We start from the raw sequence: 19,729 nt of genomic DNA, 5'->3' as shown, positions 1-19,729 counted from the left end.
GAATATTGTTTTAAATTTAATTTATTTATTTGACAGAGAGAGACACAGCGAGAGAGGACGCACAAGCAGAGGGAGTGGGAGAGGGAGAAGCAGGCTTCCTGCTGAGCAGGGAGCCCGAGGCGGGGCTCGATCCCAGGACCCTGGGATCATGACCTGAGCCCAAGGCAGACGCTTAATGACTGAGCCACCCAGGCACCCCTGTGAATATTTTTTTAAAAAGGGGCCCCACATATTCATTTTGTGCTGGGCCCAGCAAATTATGTATACAATACTATATAGAAAATACATAATCTGCTTTAGTAGGATGACAATCAAAAATGCCAGAGGATTCATGGACCATATAGCATGAGGCTTGTTGAAGGACCTGGAAATACTGGATTAAAAATATCTAAAAGATGAATTAATAGCTTCCCTAAAATTGAAAGTTCAGATGGGTCAAAGGAGAAGTAGAATTTTGTAGTTCAGTTCCAGAAGAGGGAAGAAGAATTCTTGGGAATCATAGGAAAACAGGAAAGGCAGAATTTTACTACAGTGGAAGGCAAGACATCATTACATGTAAACTCCCCAGTATCAGGTATTAAATCTGAGGCTTGGTGACCATCAAGTCATGATTGTTAAGAACAAATATTTCTATTCATTAAGAAAAGAATGAGAGGACTACATAGTCCAAACCAATCCTAAGATATCATATTTATGAAATACACTGAAACTTTCTTGTCAAAATGACTCATATTTCAGAATTCTATGAAGTGAAGAAGGGAACAAGAAACAATCTTTCAATTATCTTTTACTTGAAGCAGGGAAAAGGAAGAGAAAGTATAGAAGACTGATAGTATGCTCACTTAAGAAGTGTACAAATCATGCTGACCTTAGTTCTGGTTATGAGTCCCAAGACATGGCTTTAAAGTTAGCAAATGCTAATAATTGCTCTTTATTCAACAAATGAATCTAATTTAGTTGCATAAGCTCTGCAAAGAACTTGTGAATTAAGACTTGATATATCATTTTATAGATGAGGAAACTGAAGCTCAGAGTTGACTTTTTTTAGTCTATATAGCAGATGATTAGTTAATTGGTTTGTTTACTCATGAAGTAACTATTTTTTTAAAAGCTTTTATTTATTTATTTGACAGAGAGAAGGAACACAAGCAGGGGGAGTGGGAGAGGGAGAACCAGGCTTCCCGCCAAGCAGGGAGCCCGACACGGGGCTTGAACCCTCATGACTTGAGCCCAAGGCAGACGCTTTAAAAACTGAGCCACCCAGGCGCCCCATGAAGTAACTATTTTTTGAGTACCTAGTATGTTCAGGCACTGTGCTATGTACTAAGAACGCAAATATGAACAAGACAGAGTAGAGTTTATACTGCAACAAGTTAGCCAGGATATAGTAAACTTCTTTGCTTTGTTCTGTTCAAAAGGAAACTCTCAGGCAACTTTTTTTTTGGTCAAGCAATTGTTATTTGGGGTAATTCTGATTTGCATGAACCATGTTTATTTAGCCTTTATTTCAAGCCTATGTGAATCTGGCACTATTATATAAGGAAGTGAATAAGGTATGTTCCTTGTCTTTTGAGAGGTATAAAAGAGACCTATATAAACAACTGACTGCAAGTACAAAACAGAATGAAATAAGTAGTAAATAGACTGGGAAATATTATAAAATGGGAGAGCAGAAGGAGAGGGAGACTTAAATGTGACTAGGCTATCAAGAAAGGTTTTGTGGAAGAGGTGAACTGAGAAACATGACAAGGGGAAAAAAGTTCAAAATTATGAGAATAAGTTTCAAAAGAGGAAACGCTATGATGTATCAAGCCATATATCCACAGCACATAACATAGTAACTAGCATATATCCAGTTAATAAGCAATAAGTATTTATTAAATTCATTAATATAAGAATTAATTTACTGCTGTGTGTTTAATGTTGAACAAGGAGAAAGAGCAAAATCACATTGTTATGAATATCCATGGAACATTTGAGTAGTGAGAAGACTGATAAGTATGAATGGTAAGTGATATGACAGGATTTATGGACAGTGGTTATGGAAGAAAGAGAATGATGCTTGAAAGACAAGTAGGAATCAAATTGTGGAAAGCCTTATTTTTTAGATGAAGCTTGAAGTGAACTCACAGCAAATGACAAACCAGGAACTTTTAGCACCTAGCACCTATTACAGTGTCTTAAACAATAGTACGCTATATAAGTTTGCTGAATGAATAAGTAAAAATGTGAAATAATAAATGAGGGAAAGAGTGACATCTATCAATTTATTCAATAAACGTTTATTGAGCACAGTTCTGGTCTAAGTACTGTGAAACAAGAACAATGATGTCTATCCTCATTTACTTCCTCAGTTAATGTGATATATACACGGGTCCAGCCAACAGTGACAGTACTATGTGAGATGAGTACGAGAGCGAGAGAGAAAGCCCTTTGGAACACATTAGGAAGACTTCCTAACCCAGCTTCTGTGGATTTTCAGATTTATTTTATTTTGGATGTTTCAGGACAGAGTGGTTAGTGAAGGACAAATAACAAGAAAAAAAGTGACGTCTACATTAAGGCATGAAATCATGCAGGAGTTGAGGGGAAGTAAGAATAAAGTGTACAGAGGTCTAGAAGGTAGAAAGGTTGACTAAAAATATTCAAAGAAGGCAATAGGAAGAGCTAAGGGTACAGAAGTAGAAAGGAAAGCGATGAAAGATAAAATTGGAAAAGAGAGAAACCGAATGCCAGCATAACAGTAGGGTGACTACAGCAATAGCTCACAGGAGAGGCAGCTAAGGCCATGGCAGTGACAGTGGAAAAGGAGGATGTCTTTCTGACTTCCACATACTCAGTGGTCAATAACTACTGCATGACAACAGGATTTGAGGACTAACTGCTTATGTGGGGTAAAGAAAGAGAAGAGAAAATGGACTCTGAAGTTTCTAGTTTGAGTGATTAAATTGATGTAGTCTATATAATTTGAGATTGGAAATATAGTTGTTGACCAGATTTTGAGGCTAAATTAGTCAATTTAGTTTTGGACATAACTTGTTTAAGAAATCTGCCTGCCATCTTTCTGGCATTCCCTAGCTGAGTGGAAATATATCTGGAGCTCAAACATCATGGTGTTAAAGAGCAACCCTTGGGAGAATCTTCTCCATTATACCACCAGGTAGCAATTTTTCCTTTTCATGGAAAGCAAATGAAATTAACAAGTGGTGGCTATTTTCTATTTTTCTTAAGTAAGAGATTGACAATATGTGCTTGCCCTTTCCAAAAAGGTAGGCTGCTTCTCTACATTAAGTGATTACACAACACATCTGCTAATCTCCTATTGAAAGCCATTTTACTTAGAAATCATGCTTATCTTTTTATGTTTATGCCTAAATAAATAACTTGTAGGAAAATATGTCCCTTTGAATATTGAATAAAGCAAAACAAAATTATGTTTGGATGTTTCTTAATTTCTGCAGAAGGAGGATAATGAAAGGAATCTGAACAACCCCTTCTCCTTGATGAAAGAGTTGCCCAAAGGAACTTGTCTTTAGACTACTAGAAAGATCCTTCTATATCCACTCTTTTCACTAAGCTAGCCCTGCCAGGACTTCGTAGAACACTGACACATCTCACCTTTGACAAAGACCTGAATGCAGCATTTCTTGGCATTTGTTTTATGGGACATTGAGGGAAAGTTAAGAACATTTCACTGGATTTCATCTATTGATGCCCTGAAATGTTGTTCTGATTGCATCCAGAGAAATCAAAGTATAGTTTAGCCGAGACAGGGAGCCATCCTTTATTTTAAAGTCCATTAGAACTTTCATAAAGACAGATATAGCATTTGAGTCAGAACATCATCTAGGCAAATATAGCATTTGAGTCCATGAGAAAGAATAAAAAGAAGAGAAACAGAGGCAGAGAGAGGGAGAGTGGAGAGAGAGGGCAAGAGAGAAAGAAGGAAGGAGAGAGAAGAGAAGGGGAGGGGAAGAGAGGGAAGAGGGAAAAGGTTGAGATGAACAATCTAAACTGAATATTCTAAAGAAACAAAATTTTGCAGTGAAGAAGAGAAAAATGAAAGAGGTTCAAGGGAAGGTGATGAGGAATGGTGGAAAGGGTGAAGACAGAGGTGAGACCCTATATCTGACCATCAGGAGTTCTTTAGTAATTTTGGGTGAACCACTTTATACACACATTCCAACTTGGATGCAATGGAAAAAAAAATCACTAAGTTTAGAGATGATACTTATGAGAGTAGTGATAAATGTGTGACGAGACATGGGTGTGTGTGAAATATTTTAGGCTTTTAAGAGAATATCCGACTTTTACATCACAGCATATTCCTCTTAGCTCCATTTCTCTACTTAGCCTCAATAGCTGTGATAAGGTCTGGTGGGATGACAAAATTAGCCTCTTATAAAGAGTCTATTTCTCATTGAGCCCGTCCCTCAGTATTTTGAGTGGAGAACAGAAATCAAATACACAAGTTCAATGCATTTTAGTCATTCAGGTTAATTCTTTTAATACAGATATATTGGCCAGATAGATGACACTTATGTTTAATCATTTTTCAATTCCAGTTATTCTTAATCCTAATTATGCTTGACCTGATTTACAGTGAACAGAAATTCATTTCCAACTAAGTAAACAGGAACCATAGAGCTTTTGTTATTTGTTAGAACAAGCCTTGTTAAATAGCAAGCATCTGCTCTCCATTCCAATTATTGTTTGTAGGTTTTAAGGGTCTAGGTTAAGTAGAGTTGTCAGATTTCACTTTGTTGGATAATGAAGTCAGAAAATGAATTAATAACAGCAGCTCAAATCTGTCCCATTTTACAGCTTGCTAGTGCATCCATTAGCTTATTGGATTCTGATATTGCTGGGAGGAAGTATGTCTGGCTCTTCATCTGTATAATGGGGATAGGAATCATATCCTCCTCCTAAGGTTGTGGTGAGGATTAAATGATTTAATAAATGCAGGGAGCTTAAAATTGTGCTGGGCACATAGCAAATATTCAATAAGTATTAGCTATTTTTTGTTGATCCTATTATTATGGTTATTAAGTTCATTGTACTTTGTAAAGTCTGTATCACACTGAGAGAAGAAGGACAGGAAAAAAAGATGATGAGACAGGGAGAGGGAGGGAGAGAGGCAGGGAGATGAATGTAAAGAAGAAGGGATTAATATTAGACTTATAGTTGAGAGGATCTAAACCTTGCCTATTTGAAAAGGCTATTTGGGGTAGTGCCATGTCATTAAGTAAAGTAGATTGAAGCAGATATATTAAGGTGGTATTGATTAGCTTTGTAAATATCCATTCTCTTGCAGTCAGTAATGGGAGATTTTTTTTTTTTTTTAAAGATTTTATTTATTTATTTGACAGAGAGAGAGATAGCGAGAGAGGGAACACAAGCAGGGGGAGTGTGAGAGGGAGAAGCAGGCTTCCTGCCGAGCAGGGAGCCCGATGTGGGACTCGATCCCAGGCCTCTGGGATCATGACCTGAGCCGAAGGCAGACGCTTAACGACTGAGCCACCCAGGCGCCCTGTAATGGGAGATTTTTTTAGATTAGAAGGAATGTGAGAAGACAGGGCTTTCCAGGGATTAAATTGAAGGATTAGGAACCACTACCCATTTGTATGACCCTGTGTGTTTATAATTAATATGCCAGGGCCAGAGCCACTTTCTCTATAATGTGGACCTCAATAATGGTTTCTTATATTTATCTCGTGATGAGGCTACTAAAGTAAATTCAGAAAGGCATTTGGAATCTTTCACATAGGCTGAATATAATAATAAAGAGTTTCAACAGATTGTACTCTGCAGTTGTTTTTATTCATTGTTTCTTTTGTTCTATCTAGCCTGAGTTTAAGTCCTCATCATGCCTCATCTGAATGCTTGTATAACTTCTCACTTTTCAGTTCTTCCTTCCTTCAATCTATGTGCCATAATACCAAACACAGATCTGATCAAATTAATCCTATTGCCCAATGAATAATCAAGTTTATCACTATAATATGGATTTCACAACCTGAGACTAGAAACTTTATTAAACCTTATTCATTATGTCCTCATCTTTATAAGACATTATTCATTATACCCTTGTCTTTATAGGGGTCATCCAGGCTAATTTGCCATTGCTGTTTTACCATCATTTGCTGTGTAACCTTGGAAAAATTGCTTGGCCTCACTCAGACTCATTTTCCTGATTCTAGCAGTGATTCTCAATCTGGGGTGATCATGCATCCCAGGGACATTTGTCAATGTCTGGAGACATTTTTGAATTTCAAAGCTGGTGGGGAGAAGTGCCATTGACATCTAATGGATAAAGGCCAGGGATCCTGCTAAGCATCCTACAATGCACAGGACAGCCCCCCACTATAAAGAATTATTCATTCTCAAATGTTAAAAGTGTCAAGATTGAGAAGTTCTGCATTATGGAGATCATAAACCTACTGACTCATGTGATTGTAACAGTTAAAAGTTAAGTACCATGCAGTACCTGGCATTTACAAACACTCAACACATGTTCATTTTTATTGCCTGTCCAATCTTATTTCTTGCTTTTCCTGATTCCCGTTTTTTATTTATTTAACAAAACCTTCCTTACTGCTTCCTTTGTGCCAAGCCCTTTAAAAATATTCATCCTCAAACTGGCCCCTGAATTTACCTTAAGTTCATGCCCATTTTACAGATGCGGAAACAAAGAAAAGTTGACTATCTTGGCTAAAATTACACAGCTTGTAAGTTACAGATGTAACATTTGAACATTGACAGTCTGACTCCACAATCTGGGTTCTAACTACTGTGTTGAGCTGTTTTTCTATACCCTGCTGTCCTACATACCAGTCATTTCAGACTTCTGTTTAGTTTCATGATATTTCAAGCATTTTTAAACCACTGAACAAGAAATGATAAGTTTTTTAAAAAGACAGGAACACATTGTTGTTTCTCTTAGAATCCCCTGTAAGTAGCATAGTACTTAGCATGAACTAGACAGTATATGAATAAATGAACCAAACTATCAGCTAGAGTTCTCTGGTATGGTTTGTCTTCTAGTCACCAGTACAGGATCAGGAAGACAGTCCTTGGCCCTAAAGCAGATTAAGCCCACTGATCTACCAGGGGCTTTGTCTTTGTCCTCTACCATGGCTTCCATAGCCTGAGCTCCAACTACCCAAACTAATCAAAACTGACCCTAAATGATTTCATGTGTACTGATCCTCCCAGGGGCTCTCCATGTGGCTTGATGAAAATGCTTTTGCAAACACAGATGCACTTGTATTCCCGTCATTTGCCAATGAAGCAGGCACTAACAGGAACAGATTTTGGTTCTTCAGCATCAAAGAAATAAACATTTATATTATCTTTTTAGTAAATAGGTAGGACGATTACTGAAGCCTTTCTATTTGTTATTATTTTGTGACACAACCCTAACACATTAAGTAAGTTTAACTTTCTCCTTATATGTATAATAATCCAATATAAACATTGTTCTTAAGGCCCAGAATTTGGATTAAGAAGTCTTAAGTTTAAGTCCCAGCTCTGCTACTTCCAAACTGTGTGACCATGGCCATGCTGATTAACCTCTCTGTGTTTCTGTTTCTTCAATCTGAGAGAAAGGCCATTAATGCATAAACACACATACACACACCACATTCATGACTATTTCAAGGATCAGATAAGATAAAGTATATGAAAGCACCTAGAAAAGTTTTATTTAAAAAACTGTGAATTTGGTTAATATTAGAGAAGTCATGATCATTTTTGTGAATCCTCACAAAGAAATAGGTTAAAAGAATGATTCAGGGGACACCTGGGTGGCTCAGTCAGTTAAGTGTCTTCCTTCGGCTTGGGTCATGATCCCAGGGTCCTGGGACTGAGCCCAGAGTCGGACTCCCAGCTTAGTGGGAAGCCTGCTTCTCCCTATGCCTGCTGCTCCCCAACTTGTGCTCTCTCTCTGTCTGTCAAATAAATAAATTAAATCTTTAAAAAAATTTAAAAAAAAGAATAATTCAGGAGTGGTACCATAAAACACAACTAAAATAGCTTTAAAAATGGATCAAAAAGGGGCACCTTGGTGGCTCATTCGGTTAAACATCTGCCTTTGGCTCAGGTCATGATCCCAGGATCCTGGGATCGAGCCCCTCATCAGGCTCCTTGCTCAGCGTGGAACCTGCTTCTCCCTCTCCCTCTGCCTGCCACTCCCCCTGCTTGTGCGCTCTCTCTCTCTATCAAATAAATAAATAAAATCTTAAAAAAAATGGACCAAAAAAAAAAAAAAACAGCTAAACAGGACTAATGATAGTTGATAAGATGCTAAAAGTCTCGTATTTGAGAGCACAGTTGCAGTTTTCACTTACTCTTTTCATCTTTATCAAGATATTTGGTTTATGGATCCCCATTTTAGGAGTGACTCATCAATATGCTCGGTCCTATATTCCTCCTCCAAGTTGCCCTCTCTTCTACCTTCATGACAGACAGTGGGCATCACATATAAAGGACATTCCACCAACGATTCTACATGTATGCAGTCTTGTCCTCAATCACTCTTCACCTCTGAATTGATGATGTTCCTGAATGCAGACTTAGGTTTTATAAAATGTTTTGTTGTTGTCTTTGCATGCTTATAGCCTGCTCTTAACAAAGACTTTCCTTAACCACACTTTAGTTAGGCTCATCTGAGCCCTTTTGGACATGGCCCTGTCCTGGGCCTTCTCCTCAAGAGCAAGAATCCTGCTAAGTCAGTTTAGCAAGAATTTCCCACCCTATATATCTGATCATCCACAATACATTTTCATATTCCTCATTTTCCACTCTCCCCCAGGTGATATCTGACCCCTCTAGCCTGCCTTCAGCTAGAATCCTGTCCAACCTGTTTTAGCCAGAATCTCCCCTTATTTCTGAAATTCTTTTTTAGTAGTTTTCCATCTACAGACCCCTACCGTGCCCCTTAACTGTAAATTACTATTTTTCCTTGTATTTGGTGTTGAGGCCAATCTCTCTCTACTACAAAATTCCATTTCAGGAGTCACTTGAATGAAATCTTCATTACTGTCTTTAACAAGTGCAGAATATTTTTTTATTTAGCACTCTGAATTTGATTCTCTGAATTAACCCTTTTTTTAAGATTTTATTTATTTATTTGAGAGAGAGAGAGAGCACTTTGGAGGCGGGAGGGACAGATGGAGAGGGAGAGAGAGAGAAGCAGACTCCCCACTGAGCAGGTAGTCCAATGCAGGGATCAATCCCAGGACCCTGGGATCATGACCTGAGCTGAAGGCAGATGCTTAACCTACTGAGCCACCCCTGCTCCCCCTGATTCAGCTCTTTTAAACAGTAACTCTGTTTCACAGTCATGATTATGCTGCCTCATGCCACCCTTGAAGAAATGCCCACCTCTAGCTAGGTTCAAGTCAGCTCTCAGCTCATATAGGCTTATGCCATCCTCCAGACTGGGCACCAACACATTGCCCTCTTCCTAAAATTGTAATTCTCTTATTGCCAGTAAAAGAAAGTTAAATGCCAAGCTTGGTCATACATGTGGTGTTCTCTATGTATGTATTCTCATTTAAGAAAAGTCATGTACTCACATTAGAACCTTAAGATCATACAATAAAATTCACTCACTGAGAAGTCCTTTATGACTCTTGTTTCTACCCAACAAGAATTTTAAAATAAAACAAGAACTAGTTGAAGCCAAAGCAGTGCATGTGGCAGATGCTTCTGAAATAGTGTTTTCAAGCTGGAGTTTATAAAGCCCATTGCCTATATATACCACATCTTCTTTATCCATTCATATGTTGATGGACATCCTGGCTCTTTCCATAGTTTGGCTATTGTGGACACTGCTGCTATAAAAATTGGGGTGTGGGTGTATATATATAATATACATATATATAAAATATATATACACATACACACACACACACACACACACACACACAGAGGAATATTACGCAGCCATCAAAAAATGAAATCTTGCCATTTGCAATGATGTGGTTGGAACTAGAGGGTATTATGCTAAGTGAAATAAGTCGATCAGTATCATATGATCTCACTGATATGAGGAATTTGAGAAACAAGACAGAAGATCATAGGGGAAGGGCAGGAAAAATGAAACAAGACGAAACCAGAGAGGGAGACAAATCATAAGAGACTCTTAATCTCAGGAAACAAACTGAGGGTTGCTGGAGTGGAGGGGGGTGGGAGAGATGGGGTGGCTGGGTGATGGACACTGGGGAGGGTATGTGCTATGGTGAGCTCTGTGAATTGTGTAAGACTGATTAATCATAGACCTGTACCCCTGAAACAATACATTATATGTTAATAAAAAAAAATAAAGCCCATTGCCCTCCTTTAGCATAAATTGCTAATATACTTCACTTATAATATCTGCAGGTTGCTGCACAAATTTTAGCTGCAACTCAGTCCTCAGTCTCAGATATCTGGGTATAGATGTTGGAAAATTAGAGCAGTCAAGCTAATCAGAAGGAGCCATTAGGACCCCCAACAGGCAGGATCACAAATGAGATGATTTCACCTCTGAACCCTTCTTGGCTAATTGACTTGTATCTTTAAAAGTCATCCTAATTCAAATTCAGTTCCTGAATTCTCATTCCTTAAGCTCTTCTAATTTGTAGCAAAATAAGCCAAGAGAGGTTTCATCAAAGGTCAATTTTCAGACTCAAAGTGGGTGAGCAATATCAAAGAGATCTATATAGACACAAAGTAAGGCTTTACTACTCCCAACTAATCAAAGAAAGGGGAATTTTAAAAGTGTGAGTTTTAGGCATTTTTAAAAGAAATTAAAATAAATATATGCTGAAGAGTACCATAATTTGAACTTTGTGTTGCTGGTTTATTGTCCAATGAAGATTCCTGTTCTCACAAACAAACAAGATTGATTTATAAACAGGAGCAGCAATCTGCATACCGTCTTTGTAGATTGCTCTTTTAACAGATTAAAAATTTCCCCTTTTAATCATGTTACCCAATACAGTTTAAGACAAACTATATAGCTAAAAATGAAACCAAAGAAAATCTCAGGATTTCAAACTCGAAAAATGCACAAGTTCAGTTTTCTTCTATAATCTTACATAGTATAGTTCAAAGAGAAATGGACTAGAAGTTAGAAGACCTGAGTTTTCTTCTCAGCTCCAAACATTATTTTCAAGTCAATTGTTTCATTAATTTATTTATTCAGCAATTATTTATAGTGTTAATTCTGTGTTTTGTGCTGCTTCAGACATTAGAGATACAGAGGTGACAAAAAGTGCACACAATATTACGGATCTTAGTTGCACTTGGAAAAGACAGGACAATAAAAACAGTAAACATACATATATATAATTTCACATGGTAGCTAGTTACATATTTTTTTTATTTTTATTTTTAAAGATTTTATTTATTTATTTGACAGAGAGAGAGACACAGCGAGAGAGGGCGATGTGGGGCTCGATCCCAGGACCCTGGGATCTTGACCTGAGCCGAAGGCAGATGCTTAACGACTGAGCCACAGTTGCCCCCCTTTTTTTTTAAATAGCAGTGCAAAGGGATAGAATGTGAAGTGTGAGGGTATGGGAAACCAGGATTCAAATTAATACAGGGTGATTAGGAAAACTCTCTAAGTAGATATTTGAGCTGAGCCTTGAATAGGAAGAAAATCCTATCAGCCTCAGTCTCCTTATCTGAAAAATGAGGATAACGATAGTACACATTCCATAAGTTTGTTTAAAGTATTAAGGTCTTGCACTGAAAATACTAACCAGTTGAATGATGGCACATTGTAAATACTCAACGATAATGGTTACTAATGTTATTATTAGGCATTGCAATGATGATAAGTTTGAATATATTTAATATAATACAAATAATAAATGTCCTCTAGAGAGGATGGAGTCAGGTGGCATCACTGTTGAAAATAATTAAGAAACTAGGTAGAATGATTACAAAATAGTAAGGAAAAAACTAAAAAATCAAAAGCTATATCATCACCTATCACAGTTCTATTACCACTCATTATCATATTAGATTGAAAATACTGCTGCTTATTTATATAACATCTTTTATCTGAGCACCTTACTGTGCTTGGATCATATCTGGGGAGAAAAAACTATTAATCTCTGCTGATGTTTGATCAAAATAGGCTTTGTCAGTTACAACACTACAAGAGGGAATCAGAATTACAGGTGAGCTAGAGTCTTGTGTTTTATACAGAACATGATTTTCTAACCTTTTAGAGCTCCAGCAGTAGCAAGATGTAGAATATGCATTTGTTTGAGAGACACAGATCTCTGAGTAACAATCATTCCTTGCCACTTACTAGCTATGTAACTTTTAAGAACATAGATACTTAACATCCTGAAGGCTTAGTTTTCCTATCTGTAAAAGGAAAACTGTAGTTCCTAATCACAGGCTGCTTTTGATGTCTAAGTGATAAAATAAATACAAAACCAACTAGCACAATGTTGGTGATAGAATAGTAAATGGAAAAGATATGGTCCCTCTCTTGTGAAATTTAACCTAGTTGGAAAGAAAAACCCACACATAAATACGATTACAATTGGGCAAAATACCATGAGAAATAAAATAGCATAAAAATGATGAAATAATAATGAAAATATTGTGAAGAATGCCATGGACTATTTTTTTGGAGCATTGCCTTTTTTGAAATAAATTCAAAGAGGACAGAAGTCATGCTTCCTATAGTTACTTGGTGTAGGGCCTAACATAACAAAAATGTCATACTTAAAAAATTGATTTGATAAAGGCAACTGATTATTGCAGTTTCATAGTATAAACAGGTAAGGAAAATATAGCAATAGGAAAATAAAAAGATTACTAAGACAGAGTGTCTGCTCCATGCTTCAGTGAATCTAAAATCTCGAGGGAGATAGAAAGGAAGAAATACCCTTGGCCAAAGAACAGAACTCCTCTATCTGAAAAGATTGCCCTCTTACACAGCCTCTAGAGGAAAGAACAAAGACAAACAGATGCAAGGGAGAAAGAGAAAACCCACCTTGCCAGCAGATCAGCCCAGTCGGATTTGTCAACCAAAGAGGTTACTATTTTGTCAGAACCACATCCTACCCAGTGGCCACAGGAACAAGGCAGAATGCCACAACTGAATTAAGGGGGCACAAGTGTTGGCTTTGTCTCAAAAGGAGATGAAAAAAAGAAACGCGTGCTGACCTTCTGAATTCGGGGAGTCCAGGTTTCAGAACTTCACATCCATTTGTAAATAATTTGTGAAGTACTCCAATTTACTTGACAAGTATAGACACAACTGAATGAACTTTCATAATTGCCAAGTAAGTCTTAGGAGAGATGTTGTCTACTGTTAATTACCTCTCTTTGTTATTTTTCCCTTAGATATTTACCCACTTAAAGAATAAAGGTCCTCAGCCACCCAAACCAAAAGTAAGATAGAAGGTCCTTTTCCTATTAAGAAAGAGTCAAAGATTTTGCTTACATTACTTCAACAAATGCATAACAAAGACTAAAAGAGACCATAGGGCCCCAGAAATCGTCCATTTTTCTCACACATGGTAGGGGCTTAAAAGTCATTATTGAGGGGCGCCTGGGTGGCTCAGTTGGTTAAGTGACTGCCTTCGGCTCAGGTCATGATCCTGGAGTCCCAGGATCGAGTCCCGCATCGGGCTCCCTGCTCAGCGGGGAGTCTGCTTCTCCCTCTGACCCTCCTCCCTCTCATGCTCTCTGTCTCTCATTCTCTCTCAAATAAATAAATAAAATCTTAAAAAAAAAAAAAAGTCATTATTGAATAATTGACCCTATTTCCTGAGACTAATTGTCCAAAGAGTATGTTTATACACTTTCTGGTAGCCTGTTTAATATCCTGCCACTGCAATTGTGAAAAACAAAAAGAAATGGCAGCTAGGAATGGGAATTTTTCTGTTACGTGTTTTTTTTTTTTTAACACTACAGATTTCACACATACACATAAATTGCATTTTCTTCAAGCAAATTTACTAGTTTCTGTCACTCAAATGACTGTTCTTGTTTCCTCAGAAAACTCAAACTACCTGTCTTATCGAAGCAGTAGTTTTCTTGCAACATAATATAAAACATTTTGGCGAAGAGCAACCCCAGTAATAAAAAAAAGAATTAATGAATATGACAAATACTTCATTAACCTTCTATTCTTATCCTTATGATAGAAAGCTACGTAAAAATACTTTTGAGTCTTTTTTTTTTTAATAAGGTAAGGAGTCAAGCAGATACCTGAAATAGAAATCCTGAGATTCTTTTGAATGTTGATTCCATTCAAAGAGTATCCAGTGATGTGCTTTCTATTTTTTGAGGATAGATGAGATTGAAAGAAGTGGATTGAAAGAGAAAAGTCACTGAAGTTGGTAATAACAATAACAACATTTTTATTAGAGGCTAAAGAAAAGTTCTCAGACTCAGAAAATTATTTTGTGAATCTTAAAGGTACATAAGAACATAAGGTACATAAATATCTTAAAGAAACAAGGCAGATGGGATAGCATTAGTAGTATCTGTCACTCCACTTCCAATTCATAGGGCAGAGGAGAGGGGCCTCCCACTGTTAGCATCTTTATGTTCCCTACACTTCCTTTGGCAGAGGAATGCTATCAGCCTTCATTTCTGGATATCATTAGTCCTGAAGTCAGATACATTTTGGCAATTGTGGATGACTATCCCACAACCTTAAAGATACCTAGAGAATCTAGCAGAAGTTCCTGAAATAAATATTTAGGCTTTTAAATTATAGACTGCAAAGGCTATAAAATTATAACAATAATACCAAAAGAATTAGTCTCTCTTCAAATCACAGCATGGTGGGATTTGAACAAAGAATATTTTCAAAGGAGCAACATTCTCTGGTTTGGTATAATTTACATGAAGTAAGTGTAAGCAACCTATATTTTTATCCAGATCAAAAATTGTGTGTATCATATTAATTACTGTAAAAAGCTAATAATTTTTTTAAAAAGGAAAGATAATGTCTATAAGTTTTTGTTTGTTTGTTTGTTTGTTTTCATTTTCTAGTCATTTGTTATCAGGAAGATTTTTCCTGTTAAAATCCACAAGTTTCCAAAAAAGCTGCATTTGGAAATATGGAACATCTTGGTGTGCAGGCAGTGTAGTATAGTGATTGAGTGTTAGACTTTGCAGACTAGTCAGCCTGATTTGTACTTTAAGCTGCATGAATACTAGCTCCATATTATGTCACACTCACTTATTTTCTGTGTTAGATACAGTGTATTCAGTTGACACTCCACATCTATTCCCACTTCTTCTAGGATGCCTCCCTTTGGAGTAGAGGCTGAAAGACTGAAAACTACATTTCCCAGATTCCCTTGCAGCAGGATCTGGTGACAAATTAGGATCAAGCAGGAGATTGCACTCACAGAAGTTTTTAAAAGTAAAGGAGAGATCATGTAGACCATATTTTCATTGCACTTAGTTTTGTTTTGTTTTATTTTGGTTTTGCTGGTTAAAAATATAGAAAGGAGAGCTTTTTCTGCAACAGTGCACACTAGTATCTAGATCTGTAAGTTTAAAGAGGGGATCACAATGGCTTCAGAAACTTCCTGGTCCTTTCTTCCACTTCCAGCTTTAGCTGTATGTTCTTTTAATCAATAGCTCAGCAGAGACCTCCTGATCCCCCACCTTTCCCCTGGAGATCAGCCCTGTCCTGTTCTGTTTGTTGAACATTGTTCCCAGAGGCCCCACCTAGAGCCCACTCCTCCCACTTTTCAGTGATTTTTATAAGCACCTAAATCCATGTGTTAAATCCATTTCTATTTAAACTCTCTTAAGAGTTTAGCTCCCTCATCTATAAATTGGGGCAGATTGGGTGTTTACTTAATAAGGGTGTTTCAAGAATAAAGTAAGATGACTTAAGTAAACATTTAACCCAATTCCAGACACACAATAAGCACCCACAGTATATTAGAGCTTATTATTTAAATATTAGTTTAATGCTACTCTGCCCACTAATGCACTCTTTCTAAACCTTGGGCATTCATTCGATAATGATAATAGGAACAACTGAAAAAGAAATTGAATAGGAACACTTGAGATAAGAGAAAATATTTCCAGGATCTCCTAATTATGTTAAGAAGAAGGCTGTGAAACAAGCATATTCCATAAAGAGAGATAATTATCTGGAAAAAGAGGCTCCAGGAAAAAGAAGAAATGTGTCCCTGGCCACAAAAGAAAACTTTAAAAGGATGACATAAGAACAGGGAACAACTGAAAAGGAATGAAGTAAAGGGATTTTTTAAGCCAACACTATCACATTAAAACAATCAACTGTGGACATTTAATAAAAATGCCTCAAGTACCAGGACTACAAACCAAAAGTAAAACTTTTGACACTAGACAGCCGGATGTCTTAGAGTAAGGTATTTATTCTTCTGCTTCTAGTAACCTGAAATGCCTACTGCCTTGTTCACTGCACCTTGACCTGGAATTATTTTAGTGGTATTTAATTCCTGACCTAAGGAAAATGCATGAGGGGGTTAATTTTAAGAACCAGCAGAAATAAGGATTATGAGAGTATTTATAGCATAGTTCTTAATCATTTTCACCATCTTTTGGATGTGCTTTAAATTAAGCAATTGCTCTCCCACCTTTGTCAGGTTCAGTCAATCAATCCTGCCTATGAGTTTAAGCAGTATCTCTCTTATGCAAATTGGAGGTCACATAATAGGAGATAAAATTAGGAGAGGCTCTACAAAGAGGCTTTAATGGGAGCTATTGATCTGCTCATTACTTGGACTTCAGTTTTTAGACATCATTAGCAGGAAAGGACTTAACTGAAAGGCCTCATTAGTATAGGGAAGGTGGACTGTCATGAGAAATGTATGAAGGTAAAATCAGGTATCAGAACTCTTTAGACATGTATGAAGTATTCTCTGGGCTCCTGAAAGAGCAGAGGAAATGTCTTCCTAAAAGCAGCTTTCCTTTTGCATCCTGGTTCCCCCAGCAAAGATGTTGTTATAAATTCAGATGTAGATACAATTCCAAAATGGGACCCATCTCTTCCTGTTCACCCCTTCAAACCTTAGATATTACAAAATGAATATATAGAATTTATGACACAATCAGAAGTAGAGCCCAGATTTCCTTCTGCCCCACTCAAGTAAGTTTTCTACCATATTACACTCTTACTTCCAATTCATATAATTTATGCCCTAAAGTGATTTATTTCTTAATGAGTTATCTGGTAAGGCTCAGTATACACTCTAAATTAATTGTTTTATTCTTAACATTGCATTTCATTATATACTAGGTAGGTCTAGTTTCAGAGAGATACACAAATCTTCATATAAATGTCATTCTCAACATTTCACTTTACTGTACACAGGGTAGATCAAGTTTTAGAGAAATTCATAAATCTTCATATGAATATGACAGTCACCGTGGAGACTGGGATTTGAGAAATACAATTTACAAGTTCACATGAGAAGTCTTGACTTCACTCAGCTCATAGACATATTGGTAGGCTCTGAGAAGAAAAAATTCTCATGAAACAAAACTATAAAGAAGGTGGAAAGATAGAGAGTATATTTTTCTTATCCAGTAAAAAAAAGAAAAAAAAGTCTTTGTTTTTAGGGAGAATCAATAAGCATTTCAATGTGATGGAGAGCATGCCTAATTTGCATCTAAGCAACCCATTCCAAACACATTAGGAAAGATTCTCAAGAAAGTTTGGCTTTTCTGATCTTGTCAAAAATTCCGTTAAGTGATATCTGGAGAAATCATTTCATCACTCAGGGCTTTAGAGTTTCTTGTCAGTGAAATGAAAATATGGCTCTTGTTTTCAAATTGGGTTCTATAGAGTCCCAGACCTCTGATTGAAGGTCAATGAGTACAAGAGGGAGCCACATAGGTGGGATTTCAAGAAAAGACCTTTGTCTCTTTCATGAGTTTCACTGATGGTTTTGTTTAAAGATAAGTGTTCACTACTAAAAAAAGTGAGCCTTGATTATTTGAGCTCATTTCTAGATCTGAAATTCTAAGATTTCAAATAGCTGACTTGTCAGATCTAGCTTTTAGTAATTGAATCAAGACAAGGTAGAGTAGGAAAATAATTTCTCCTCTACCCTTCTAACTTTTCAGCTGGGATCCTTTTAACAAAAGAGATTAACAAGAGAAAAGCATACAAATTGATTTAATATAAGGTTTAGGAGGCACAGGAGACTACATAAAGAAATGAAGTCCTGAAGAAATGATTAAATTTGAGTGTTTTGATGCTAGGTTTGATGGAAGGTGGAAAGTTGTAGAAAGATATGATAGGACAAAGTGAGCTAAGTGTAGTAAACTAGGGGAAACTTACCAAACCCTCTCACATGAGGGTTTTACGACCTGCTTCAGGGGAAGGTCAGAAAGTCCTTTATGTGTATTCAATTTCTCAAATTCCTCCAGGTTGAAGTATTCAGTATGCCAAAGTGCCATCTTTTGGGGTAGCATATCCTGAAACCCATCACTGTCAGGAGAATTTGCCTTAGAAGTAGAAATAAAGGAATGTCACAAATCAAACTATAAGAGAAGGTACACATTTTTTGTTTTGAGAAAATGTCTTAGTTGGGTCTTACATTATGCCTCTGGTATCTTGAGTTCACTCCGGTGTGGGTGTAAATCCTGCTAGAGTTAGCAAACAGCCCTCTGTGTGCAGTTATAGTTATTTAGTCAACAAATACTTCCTGAGTCTTACCAGGCATGCTTACAGTCCTAGGCCTCAGGAATAAAGAGATATGTAGTCATGTTCATTGGCTTCTTGGAGCTTCCACTATCATGGGAGAGGCAGGCATTAAATAGATCTATACCCAATACATATTTTCACTTTCTTTTTAAACTTTTTATTGTGGAAGAGTTTTAGATTCACACAGAAGTTGAAGAGAGAGTACAGAGAGCTCCCGTACACTCTCCACCCAGTTCTCCCTAATGTTAACATCTTACATCATCATGATACATTTGTCAAAAGAAGGAAATTAATATTGGTAAATATTATTAACTAAGCTAGAGACTTTATTGGGATTTTTTTTTAAAGATTTTATTTATTTATCTGACAGAGAGAGACACAGCGAGAGAGGGAACACAAGCAGGGGGAGTGGGAGAGGGAGAAGCAGGTTCCCCGCGGAGCAGGGAGCCCGATGTGGGGCTCGATCCCAGGACCCTGGGATCATGACCTGAGCTGAAGGCAGACGCCTAACGACTGAGCCACCGAGGCGCCCTGACTTTATTTGGATTTTGACAATTTTTCCACTAATGTCCTTTCTCTGTTCCCAAATCCAATCTAGGATACCACATTACATTTAATCATCATGCCTCCTTAGTCTCCTTCAATCTGCAACAGTGTCTCAATTTTTTCTTACTTTTCATGACTTTGATACTTTTGGAAAGTACTGTTAAGGAGTTTTGTACCATATCCCTCAATTTGAGTTTGTATATTTTTCTCATGATTAGACTGGGGTTATGGGTTTTGGAAAGGAATATTATAGAAGTAAAGTGTACTTTTGTCACATTATATTAGGGGAGACATGCTATCAGCATGAGTTATCATTGGTGATATTAACTTTGATCACCTGGCCAAGAAGTAGAGCCATGTTTCTCTACTGCAAAGTGACTGTTTTTACCCTCCCATGCTCTTCAGTAGAAGTGTCACTGTGCCCAGCCTGCACTCCAGGGGAAGAGAATTAAGCTTCGCCTCCTAGAGGGACAGTGTCTACATTTGTTATTTGGAATT

This window comes from Halichoerus grypus, chromosome 5 (genome assembly GCF_964656455.1).
Source record: "Halichoerus grypus chromosome 5, mHalGry1.hap1.1, whole genome shotgun sequence".
NCBI lineage: Eukaryota > Metazoa > Chordata > Mammalia > Carnivora > Phocidae > Halichoerus > Halichoerus grypus.
Note: the sequence above shows the minus strand (reverse complement) of the source record.